Here is a 10937-nt window from a genome sequence, read left to right on the forward strand (position 1 = left end):
TGGTAATTTATGTTCACATATCTTTTAATCAGTTCCAGGGTACTAGTGTATCAATGAGATCCTTATCTCTCAGATAAAGCCATCTATTTTTCTTAATATGACTTAAAACATTCCTTGGGCTAGGGTTACATCTCTTCTCTCCCAATTTCTTCCAAAATACCTGAGAGAGATTTGCTTGTTTTTTTCTGTCTTCTCAATTTTCATCACAGGGACTTATTCTCAGATTAGTGTACCTAGGAGCACAATGAGCCCCGGTGGCAAAGTGCGTTAAAGCACTGAGCTGCAGACCGAAAGGTCCCAGGTTCAAGCCCCGGGAGCGGCGGGAGCGGCCGCTGTTAGCTCCAGCTCCTGCCAACCTAGCAGTTCGAAAACATGCCAATGTGAGTAGATCAATAGGTACCGCTCTGGCGGGAAGGTAATGGCGCTCCATGCAGTCATGCCGGCCACATAACCTTGGAGGTGTCTACGGACAACGCTGGCTCTTCGGCTTAGAAATGGAGATGAGCATCACATCCCAGAGTCAGACATGACTGGACTTAACATCAGGGGAAACCTTTACCTTTACTTAGACATCCATTGGGTTGATCTGTGAATGAAATCAGCTCCATTGCTGATTTGCAAATTTTGACTCTGGCGGGGTTAAAGGAAAGGAAATTGAAGAGTGCATAATGTAGATCAGAACCATCCCAATGCATTTTGCAGGCTGAGTTAAAGACCACAATGATGCTCTCCCCTCTGCCGAGGTACAAAAGCTAACTGGAAAAGAAAGTGAACCCCCCTTTACTCCCGGTATTGGAAGTGTGGAATGCATTGCACTAGAGGCATCAATCTGGGTTAGAGGAACCATTGCAGGTTACTTAATTCAAATAGAAGAAAGAAATATCTTGGGATGATCAGGTGAAGTAGTCGGATGCCTGACATTGCTGTTCCCATCTATGTCTTCCAGAGTTTGGACCAAGAGAGGGTCAAAGATTGCAGAAACAGCCAGTGGTGTTACTGAGGAGGATGCATGGAATGCAAATTTCACCAGCTGACACCATACTGGGAAGGGGGGGGGGAGCAGTGACACCAAAATGACTTGTCTATAAAAAGTTTTGTACAGTGTTGCAGCAGAAATGTATTGCTTTTTATAAATAAAAAAGAAGATCCCTGTAGTGAGATGGCTTCACATTACAAATTTTAAAGAAGTTTACTAATGAATTTTTTCTTTGTACGTGCAGGTAGAATTTATGCCCTAATTAGCTAATGAAAATATTAAATGAAAAGTAGTATTTTAAGTAGTAACTTCATTCATAACTCACAGTCCTGATGATGTTTTATCAAAGCATGGCCAAAAAAGTAGAGATGGGAGAGAGGAGAAACAAAACAAAACAATACAATACAAACAAACAAAAATGTAGAAGAGATAAGAGACATTATTATTGACCTTAGCAACTTTCCCAAGTTGTTGAATGATTTCAGCTCTACTAAAACCATGGGTTTGAACTCCCCCCTCCCCCCGGGTGTTTAGCTTCCCAGAAGGTCAAATCAGACGCAGATGGGTAGAAGGGGAAATCAGAGGTTTATTATCAATGGCCCAAGAGGATGTCAGTGGAGAAAACACTCCAAATTACAGACATAATACATGGAAAATACAGAATATTTTTTATTTCATTTGAAGCTGTTCAAGAAATCTGTATCAGCTCCTGATTGGTTCAGAAACTGTCCAGCTAGAATCTGTGCCCTAGAGTCATAGAGTAGAATCATAGAGTAGTAGAGTTGGAAGAGACCTCATGGGCCATCCAGTCCAACCCCCTGCCAAGAAGCAGGAAATCGCATTCATAACACCCCCGACAGATGGCCATCCAGCCTCTGTTTAAAAGCCTCCAAAGAAGGAGCCTCCACCACAGTCTGGGGGAGAGTTCCACTGCCGAACAGCCCTCACTGTGAGGAAGTTCTTCCTAATGTTCAGGTGGAATCTCCTTTCCTGTAGTTTGAAGCCATTGTTCCGTGTCCTAGTCTGCAGGGCAGCAGAAAACAAGCTTGCTCCCTCCTCCCTATGACTTCCCCTGACATATTTGTACAATCCTATCATGTCTCCTCTTCTGCAGCCTTCTCTTCTGCAGGCTAAACATGCCCAGTTCTTTAAGCCTCTCCTCATAGGGCTTGTTCTCCAGACCTTTGATCATTTTAGTCGCCCTCCTCTGGACACTTTCCAGCTTGTCAATATCTCCCTTCAACTGCGGTGCCCAAAATTGGACACAGTATTCCAGGTGTGGTCTGACCAAGGCAGAATAGAGGGGGAGCAGGACTTCTCTGGATCTAGACGCTATTCCCCTATTGATGCAGGCCAAAATCCCGTTGGCTTTCTTAGCAGCCGCATCACTCAGGACTATATTATGTTCTCCCCTAAAATCTCCCAGTTCATTGTGAGGGGATTATGGAGATTAGAGGAAGGGGGTCTGGGTGTGATCAGGCAATATTCCAGAGACAATTTATACAAAAAGTTACTGTGAGACAAAGGTTGTGCATGCTTGCTATGTCTAAGCGGAGCTGTGGTTTCTATTTTATATATTTTTATAATTTGGAGGCCTGATTTCTCGCTATCATGGTCTAGTTACTTGGATATACAAACTGTGTTCATTTATTTATGCATCCTGTCAAAAGTGAACTTAGGATACAAGTTGTAATGTATTTGAAAACACAAACAAAGTTTTAAAAAACTTGGAAGTATACTAAATGTCTTTTGACCAGTAGCTGGCTATTTGGAGTGCCTCTGATGTTGCTGTAAGAAGGTCCTCCATTGTGCATGTGGCAGGGCTCAGACTGCATCGTAATAGGTGGTCTGTGGTTTGCTCTTCTCCACACTTGCATATTGTGGACTCCACTTTGTGGCCCCATTTTTTAAGGTTGGCTTTTGTGGTGCCAGAGCGCAGTCTGTTCAGCGCTTTCCAAGTTGCCCAGTCTTCTGTGTAGTCTTCTGTGTGCCCAGAAGGGAGTCTCTCATCTGACGTCAGCCACTGATTGAGGGTCTGGGTTTTAGCCTGCCACTTTTGGACTCTCGCTTGTTGAGGTGTTCTTGCGAGTATTTCTGTAGATCTTAGAAAACTATTTATTGATTTAAGGTATTGGCATGCTGGCTGATATCCAAACAGGGGATAGGCCGGAGATGTCAATGCCTTGGTCTTTTCATTCCAGTCTTTTCATTCCTGGCTGCTATTTCCCAACAGATGTCAGGTGATGCAATGCCAGCTAAACAGTATAATTTCTCTAGTGGTGTAGGGAGTAGACAACCTGTGATAATGTGGCATGTCTCATTAAGAGCCACATCTACTGTTTTAATGTGATGAGATGTATTCCACACTGGGTATGTGTATTCAGCGGCAGAGTAACAAAGCACAAGGGCAAATGTCTTCACTGTGCCTGGTTGTGATCCCCAGATTGTGCTAGTCAGCTTTTGTACAATATTATTTCTAGTGCCCACTTTCTGCTTGATAGTCAAGCAGTGCTTCTTGTAAGTCAGAGCATGGTCCAGGGTAACTCCCAAGTATTTTGGTGTGCTGCAATGCTTCAGTGGGATTTTTTCTTAAAATGAACAAATACTGTGTTCGTGACCATATATTTCAAAAGATAGGTAGAGCAAATGATGAAAAATGGGAGTGTTTTACATATAGGAATTCCCATCCTATCTATACCTCAACTAGTCTAACAAAAAAGGCAAAGAGAGATAATGCTGAAATTTTACAACATGTGGTTACTACTTGGATGGGAGATTGTCTACGAATGCCAGGTGCTGCGGGCTGTATTTCAGAGGAAGGAAATGGCAAAAACCTCCTCTGATTTTTCTTTACCTAAGAAAACTCTATGAAATTTATGAGGTCACTGTCAGTCAACCTGAAGGCACACACAGACATAAACATACCACCTACTCTTGAATCCAGGGAGCCTTTAATATGTGATTATTGATTTGAAGCTTAAACCAGTTTAAATGAGGTGGACTGAAGCAGTAAAGGGAAAAAGCTTACTATTTTTAATGCCAGCTGCTGTGTTGTGATTCTATTGATCTATTTTTTAAAGAAAAGAATATGGAAGAGCCACTATGGTTTATCTTGTTTCCTGTCCCTATCTAGGTTTCCCTGAGTCATTAAGTCCCCCTTTTTATTTGCATCTTCTTTAGGTTTGCAGGTAATCCAAATTATCTTGTGGACACACTAGACCGATTTTGCCAGGTAAATGATCTGGAGCAAAACTTTACCCACATATTATGTTTTCCTGCCTTATGATTACTCCTTTTTGGCATGAAGTATAGCTGCATAACAACTTTGTATTATGTACACACTTGATTTTCCTGCTAATATTATAATATATAATTGAGTTATATATGTGTGAAATGAAACACTGGAAAGGGGCACAGACGGTGGCACAGTGCAGCCAAGGTCTGTAGCACTGAAGGATCAGACGCTTTGATTAATCAGGATAATGGTGTCATCCACAATTACCTTCATGCTTCCTTGTTTTTCCTGAGTTGGCTGAAATCCTCACAGTAGCTGGCCACAGGGTTATGTAAAAGAGATTTTTTCAACAGCAATATATTGTTGCATTTTATTGAGTTGGCTGCAAACAGCAATGAAACAAATAAGGAATTGTTTCAAGGAACATGTTGATCCATTTCCATGGTGCATTAGTTCCAAGTGAAATGTTTGCTAGTCAATTCAGAACAACCCAATTATGGTTGTTAAATCTGTTTCGAGTTTTTCTGTATTAGTTTATTTGTATATTCAAATCAGGCTTTCCAAGTTGCTGTTTTCCCTTATTAATGTATTTTAAGAAAATCGTTACTCATCTAAATCTTTATGGGTAAGACATTTTAAATCTGAAAAGCATACTGAATATAAAAACCTTATTCTGTTTCCTAGATCAAGTCTGTTTTTACAAGTGAGGCATGAAGTAGCAGTATTTAAGAAAATCAATTCATTTGTAATATGGTGCTGGAGAGGAGTTTATCAGATACTATTGAAGCACTCAAAAGACAAATAAATGGGTCCTAGAGCAAATTGAGCCCAAATTATCCCTAGAAACTAATGTAATTAAATTGAGGCCATTGTAGTTTGATCATGTCATGAGAAAATATGTCTCAATAGGAAAAATCTTAGTAACGTAGAAGGCAATAGGAAAGGAGAAATACCACATTGCAACTGAATGCAGTGGCATCATTAAGATTAACAAACTAATCTCGGAAGCCACGGCCTTTAGTCTAAAAGACAGTTGTTGATAACCCAACTTAAAGATAGCTCATTCATGAGGTCACCAGAAGCAAAGGTTGACCCAAGAGCAGATAACAACAACTAATCTATCATTGTGTAGCTTAATTTGGCTTAGCTTGAAAATAAACTTATCTGGATCATCTTATTATGTATTACCAAGCCCACTGTTTTAATGGACATGCTGGCATAGGAATTCTGGGAGCAGAAATCCAAAAAGGATTTTCCTAAGCTTGTTTTCCAATGCCAGTTTACACTTTGCATTATCTAAGGAAGTGCATAGTTTAGCTTTTTCTGTTGGAAGAAACTATTTCATCAAAACATAATCTGTGGGAGAGAAGTTGTCAAAAGCATTGGACTTTTTTTTTAATTTTAGAATCAAAAAATCCTCACCTTAAATCAAGATTGATTGTTGGTAAAAGTAAAGGTAAAGGTTTTCCCCTGACATTAAGTCCAGTTGTGTCCGACTCTGGGGGTTGGTGCTCATCTCCATTTCTAAGCCGAAGAGCTACTCACATTTGCATGTTTTTGAACTGCTAGGTTGGCAGAAGCTGGGGCTAACAGCGAGAGCTCATTCTGCTTCTCACATTCGAACTTGTGACCTTTTGGTCCACAAGTTCAGCTGCTCAGCGCTTTAACAGACTGCGTAGCAGTCTTCCAGGGGAATTGTGTACATGCAAACTATCAAACTGTTTATTATAGTCCCTTGTTCCCTGCCACCCCCTTTTCTTCTTTACCAAGTGGAGTACAGTGGAACATTGAGGAAAACATTAAGGAAATTCATGGTTTCTTGCATCTTCATATTTCTACTAAACCCCAATGAAAAATCTTAATGGGGAAAAGGAAGGAGAGAATTTATTTGAGTTCATCACAGCTTTGCCTCTAACAGCCAATCATCCTAAAATGTTTCTGTACCTGTCATCAGAAAATAACAGATAATGCAGCTAATGTGACATATCCATCTGGTTAGTTTGTTGGAACAGTGGGAATGTCAGAAACCTAAACAGCCCGTTGCATGTAGTTGGCAGTAATAATGGAATGCAATCATAACCTGTTAGGGAATGAAATGAGCATAATGCGTCCTTTGACGATACGATAGAATGAAACTTCTTTTGGAATAAACAGTCTGCACTAACACAAACCACTTCCTGGCAGAGCCGTAAAGTCAAAAATAAATACCTGACATCTGCAGGAAATGCTGTTCAGTGTAAAACACCTCGCTGTTACTCTGTTTTTTCTCAGGCTTCCTTGATACACCATTGAAGCCAGTGCACCGTTAGCCTGATTTGAGAAGTTCATTTATTCATTTTGTAGCAAAGGGGAGGGGCATATCACATAGTTATTCTTCCAAATCTGAAGCAACACATGGCTCCCTGAAATGAAATCTCACTTTCTCGGTGCTACATTTTTAAAACAAGAGGTTGGAGGTTAGATCTGCCTTAGTGATTGATGTCTCCAGTTCTTGAAGATCTCCTTGATTTCAGATGTTCAGAGGTTGGTTGGTGGAGGATGAGAAATCATGGAGGTGAATCTTCACTCACTGCACTGTTTTTTGGGAGAAAGAAAATGGAGTGGTCTCTCTTTGATTTCATAAAAATGAGGTGGTGGATCCATTTCACCCCCTTTTTTTTTACCATTTTCTAGCAGTTGATGAAAGATCCTCTCTCCATCCCAACTACCAATGATGTGCACCTCAGGGAGGGAACAGCAGTAAGCATTAACTACATTTAATCCTCTTCCACACTGTGATTTCCTTTGCCTTGTGTCTTATTTAGACAATAAGCCTGAGAAGAGGTAAGGGTCTGGTCAACAACTTCTAAGTTGCTCCTTTTTTGACTGAAGGGCAGAGGAGAAATTCTCCAAATAAATAAAAATACATCGAATATTGCTGGAGTCTGCAAAGTAGACTCCAGCAATACATGGAGCGAGAGTTGCCAGATGTACAAGCAGGGTTTAGAAAAGACAGAGGAACAAGAGACCAAATTGCCAATATCCGCTGGATAATGGAGGAATCTAGGGAGTTTCAGAAAAACATCAATTTCTGTTTTATTGACTATTATAAAACCTTCATTATTATTGTGGATCATAATAAATTGTGGCAAGTTCTTGGTGGTATGGGGATACCAAGTCACCTTGTCTGTCTCCTGAGAAATCTGTATAAAGACCAAGTAGCCACAGTAAGAACAGACCACGGAACAACAGACTGGTTCAAGATTGGGAAAGGAGTATGGCAGGGCTGTATACTTTCACCCTACCCAGAGCCGGTCCAATATGGAGGCCAATGAAGCCACCGCTTGGAGCGCACGTTCCCCAGGGGCGCCATCAAGGCCTCCCCCCCCCCCCCGCGGGGACCACCGGCTCCCTCGCCGGCGAATGCAATAGCCCTCAGTTGAAGCCTTCCGTGTTCGGCGGCGGCAGGCATGGCTCTTTCTTCCCTTCTCTCTCTCCCCCCTCCCTGCTTTCTCTCTCTCTCTCTCCGACCTCTGAGGCCTGGATTTGCCCTCTGGGGCCTTCTCCTGGCCTCCGAGGCCTGAATCCACCCTCCGGGGCCTTCTCCCAGCCTCCGAGGCCTGAATCCACCCTCCGGGGCCTTCTCCCAGCCTCCGAGGCCTGGATCCACCCTCCGGGGCCTTCTCCCGGCCTCAGAGGCCTGGATCCACCCTCCGGGGCCTTCTCCCGGCCTCCAGGCCCTTCGCTCATCCTCAGGGGCCTGTGGCAGGCATCCTCAGAGGTTGTGAGGTCTGTTGGAAGCTAGGTAAGTGGGGTTTATATATCTGTAGAAGGTCCAGGGTGGGAGAAAGAGGTTGGATGGCCATCTATAGGGAGGGTTCTAATTGTATCTCCTTGCCTGGGAGTCTGGGGAAATTTCCTTTCCTGGTGCTTTTTTAAAGCAGAGGCTAGGTGGCCATCTGTTGTAAAAGTTCTAATTGTATCTCCTTGCCTGGGAGTCTGGGGATGTTTGCTTATCTGGTGCTTTTTTAAAGCAGAGGCTGGATGGCCATCTATTGGGAGGGTTCTAATTGTATCTCCTTGCTTGGGAATCTGGGGAAATTTGCTTATCTGGTGTTTTTTTAAAGCAGAGGCTGGATGGCCATCTATTGGGAGGGTTCTAATTGTATCTCCTTGCTTGGGAATCTGGGGAAGTTTGCTCATCTGGTGTTTTTTTTAATCAGAGGCTGGATGGCCATCTGTCGGGAGGGTTTTAATTGTATCTCCTTGCCTGGGAGTCTGTGAAAGTTTCCTTCTCTGGTGTATTTTTAAAGCAGAGGCTGGATGGTCATCTGTCAGGACAGGTCCTTTTTTCTCTCTCAAGTCTCCCCCCTTTTTCTCTTTCAAGTCATCTGGCATAAAGGTAACTATCATGTCTCCAGTGGATTAATGAAATGGTGACCTTTTGGATTGAAAAAAAATATTTTCAAGCTATTGATGGTTGAATATGTGGGTACAGATATTATTATTATTATTATTATTACAGAGTTGGTCCAGATAACTTCATATAACTTTATCAAATGTTCTTCTTCTTCTTCTTTTAAAAAAATATTTATTCAGGTTTTACATATATATGATAAAAGAAACATGGCAATGCCAAAAGACAAAAGAAAAAATAAAAAGGGGGGAAATGTAAAAATAAAATAAAATCAAAAAATAAAGTTCCCTGCTTCTGGTCTGTAGGATTCAGGAAGCAAGGCAAGTGGGGTTTATTTATCTGTGGAATAATGTCCAGGGTGGGAGAAAGAGCTCTTGTCTGTTTGAGGCAAGTGTGAATGTTGCAATAGAGTAGAGTCTCACTTATCCAACATAAACGGGCTGGCAGAACGTTGGATAAGTGAATATGTTGGATAATAAGGAAGGATTAAGGAAAAGCCTATTAAACATCAAATTAGGTTATGATTTTTCAAATTAAGCACCAAAACATCATGTTATACAACAAATTTGACAGAAAAAAGTAGTTCAATACGCAGTAATGCTATGTAGTAATTACTGTATTTATGAATTTAGCACCAAAATATCACGATATATTAAAACATTGACTACAAAAATGCCTTGGATAATCCAGAACCTTGGATAAGCGAATGTTGGATAAGTGAGACTCTACTGTACTTTTATTTTTGAGCTATTGGTTTGGGGGGGGGGGGGGAATTCGGGGGGGGGGGATGGCAAAATTCAGGGTGGGGGCACCAAAATTCTGTTCGCCTACACTTGAAAATTATCTAGGGCCGGCTCTGACCCTACCTATTCAACTTGTACGCAGAACACATCATGCGATATGCGGGGCTTGACAAATCCAGGCCTGGAGTTAAAATTGCTGGAAGAAACATTAACAACCTCAGATATGCAGATGATACCACTCTGATGGCTAAAAGCGAGGAGGAGCTGAGGAGCCTTATCACCAAGGTGAACGAAGAAAGCGCGAAAGCTGAGTTGCAGTTAAACATCAAGAAAACCAAGATTATGGCAACCAGACTGATTGATAACTGGCAAATAGAGGGAGAAAATGTGGAGGCAGTGACAGATTTCATATGTCTAGGTGCAAAGCTGTTGTAGTCTTTTCAAACATTACTGTGCTATGATTCAATGTTTCTTGACTGACAAGAAATTGATGAGAAGGATCTTGGACAGTTTATGTGGCAGTATTCTAATGTAATGTTTGTGTGTCTGTGCTTTCAACTTGCCTGTTGACTTATGTAACCCCATGAATTTCATAAAGTTTTCTTATGTAAAAAATCCTCAGAGATGGTTTGCCAATTCCTTCCTTTGAAATATAGCTTACAGCATCTGGGATTCATTGAGTGTCTCCCATTCATGAACCAGGGCTGCTCTTGCTTAGCTCCCAGGTTTAGATGGGATTTGTGTCTTAATGTACATATGGAGAACTCAACACAGAAATATGTAAGATCCAGTGATCTTTTTTTGGGGGGGGGGGGGATTAAGATGTTTAAAAAGCTGGGTTATTAATGCAGATTAGTCAGGAAATACAACATCTATTTTGCTTCAAGTATCTAAAGCCTAGGCACCCCCAGTGGCGCAGTGGGTTAAACCGCTGAACTGCTGAACTTGCTGACCAAAAGGTTGGCAGTTCGAATCCGTGGAGCGGAGTGAGCTCCCGCTCTTAGCCTTAGTTTCTGCCAACATAGCAGTTTGAAAACATGCAAAAATGAGTAGATCAATAGGTACTGCTCCAGCGGGAAGGTAACAGTGCTCTGTGCAGTCATGCCAGTCACATGACCTTGGAGGTGTCTATAGACAATGCTGGTTCTTGGACTTAGAAATGGTGATAAGCACCAACCCCCAGAGATGGACACGACTAGACTTTATGTCAGGGGAAAACCTTTACCTTTATCTTAGTCAGGAAATGCAGCATCAATTTTGTTTTAAGTATCTAAAGCCCCTTCTACACAGCCATTTAATCCAGATCATCACATCAGATAATCCACATTATCCTCTTTGAACTGATTATATGAGTCTACACTGCCATATAATCCAAAGCAGATAATCTCAATTGTATTTGGAGGTGTAGAAGGGGCCTAAATCCACATGTTGTATTTGTGAAGTCTGAAAGGGTTAAGCATGAAACTAATGAAACTTTTTGCAGTGTGCTTAGGTTAATGTAATTGAAAAAAAATCAATGCATTTCAGCCTGTCAGTTAGCAATCTTGCATTTAATTGAATAACATGCCAAGTATTTTAATCTGTTTA

Source organism: Anolis carolinensis, chromosome 1, assembly GCF_035594765.1.
Source record: "Anolis carolinensis isolate JA03-04 chromosome 1, rAnoCar3.1.pri, whole genome shotgun sequence".
Classification (NCBI taxonomy): Eukaryota; Metazoa; Chordata; class Lepidosauria; order Squamata; family Dactyloidae; genus Anolis; species Anolis carolinensis.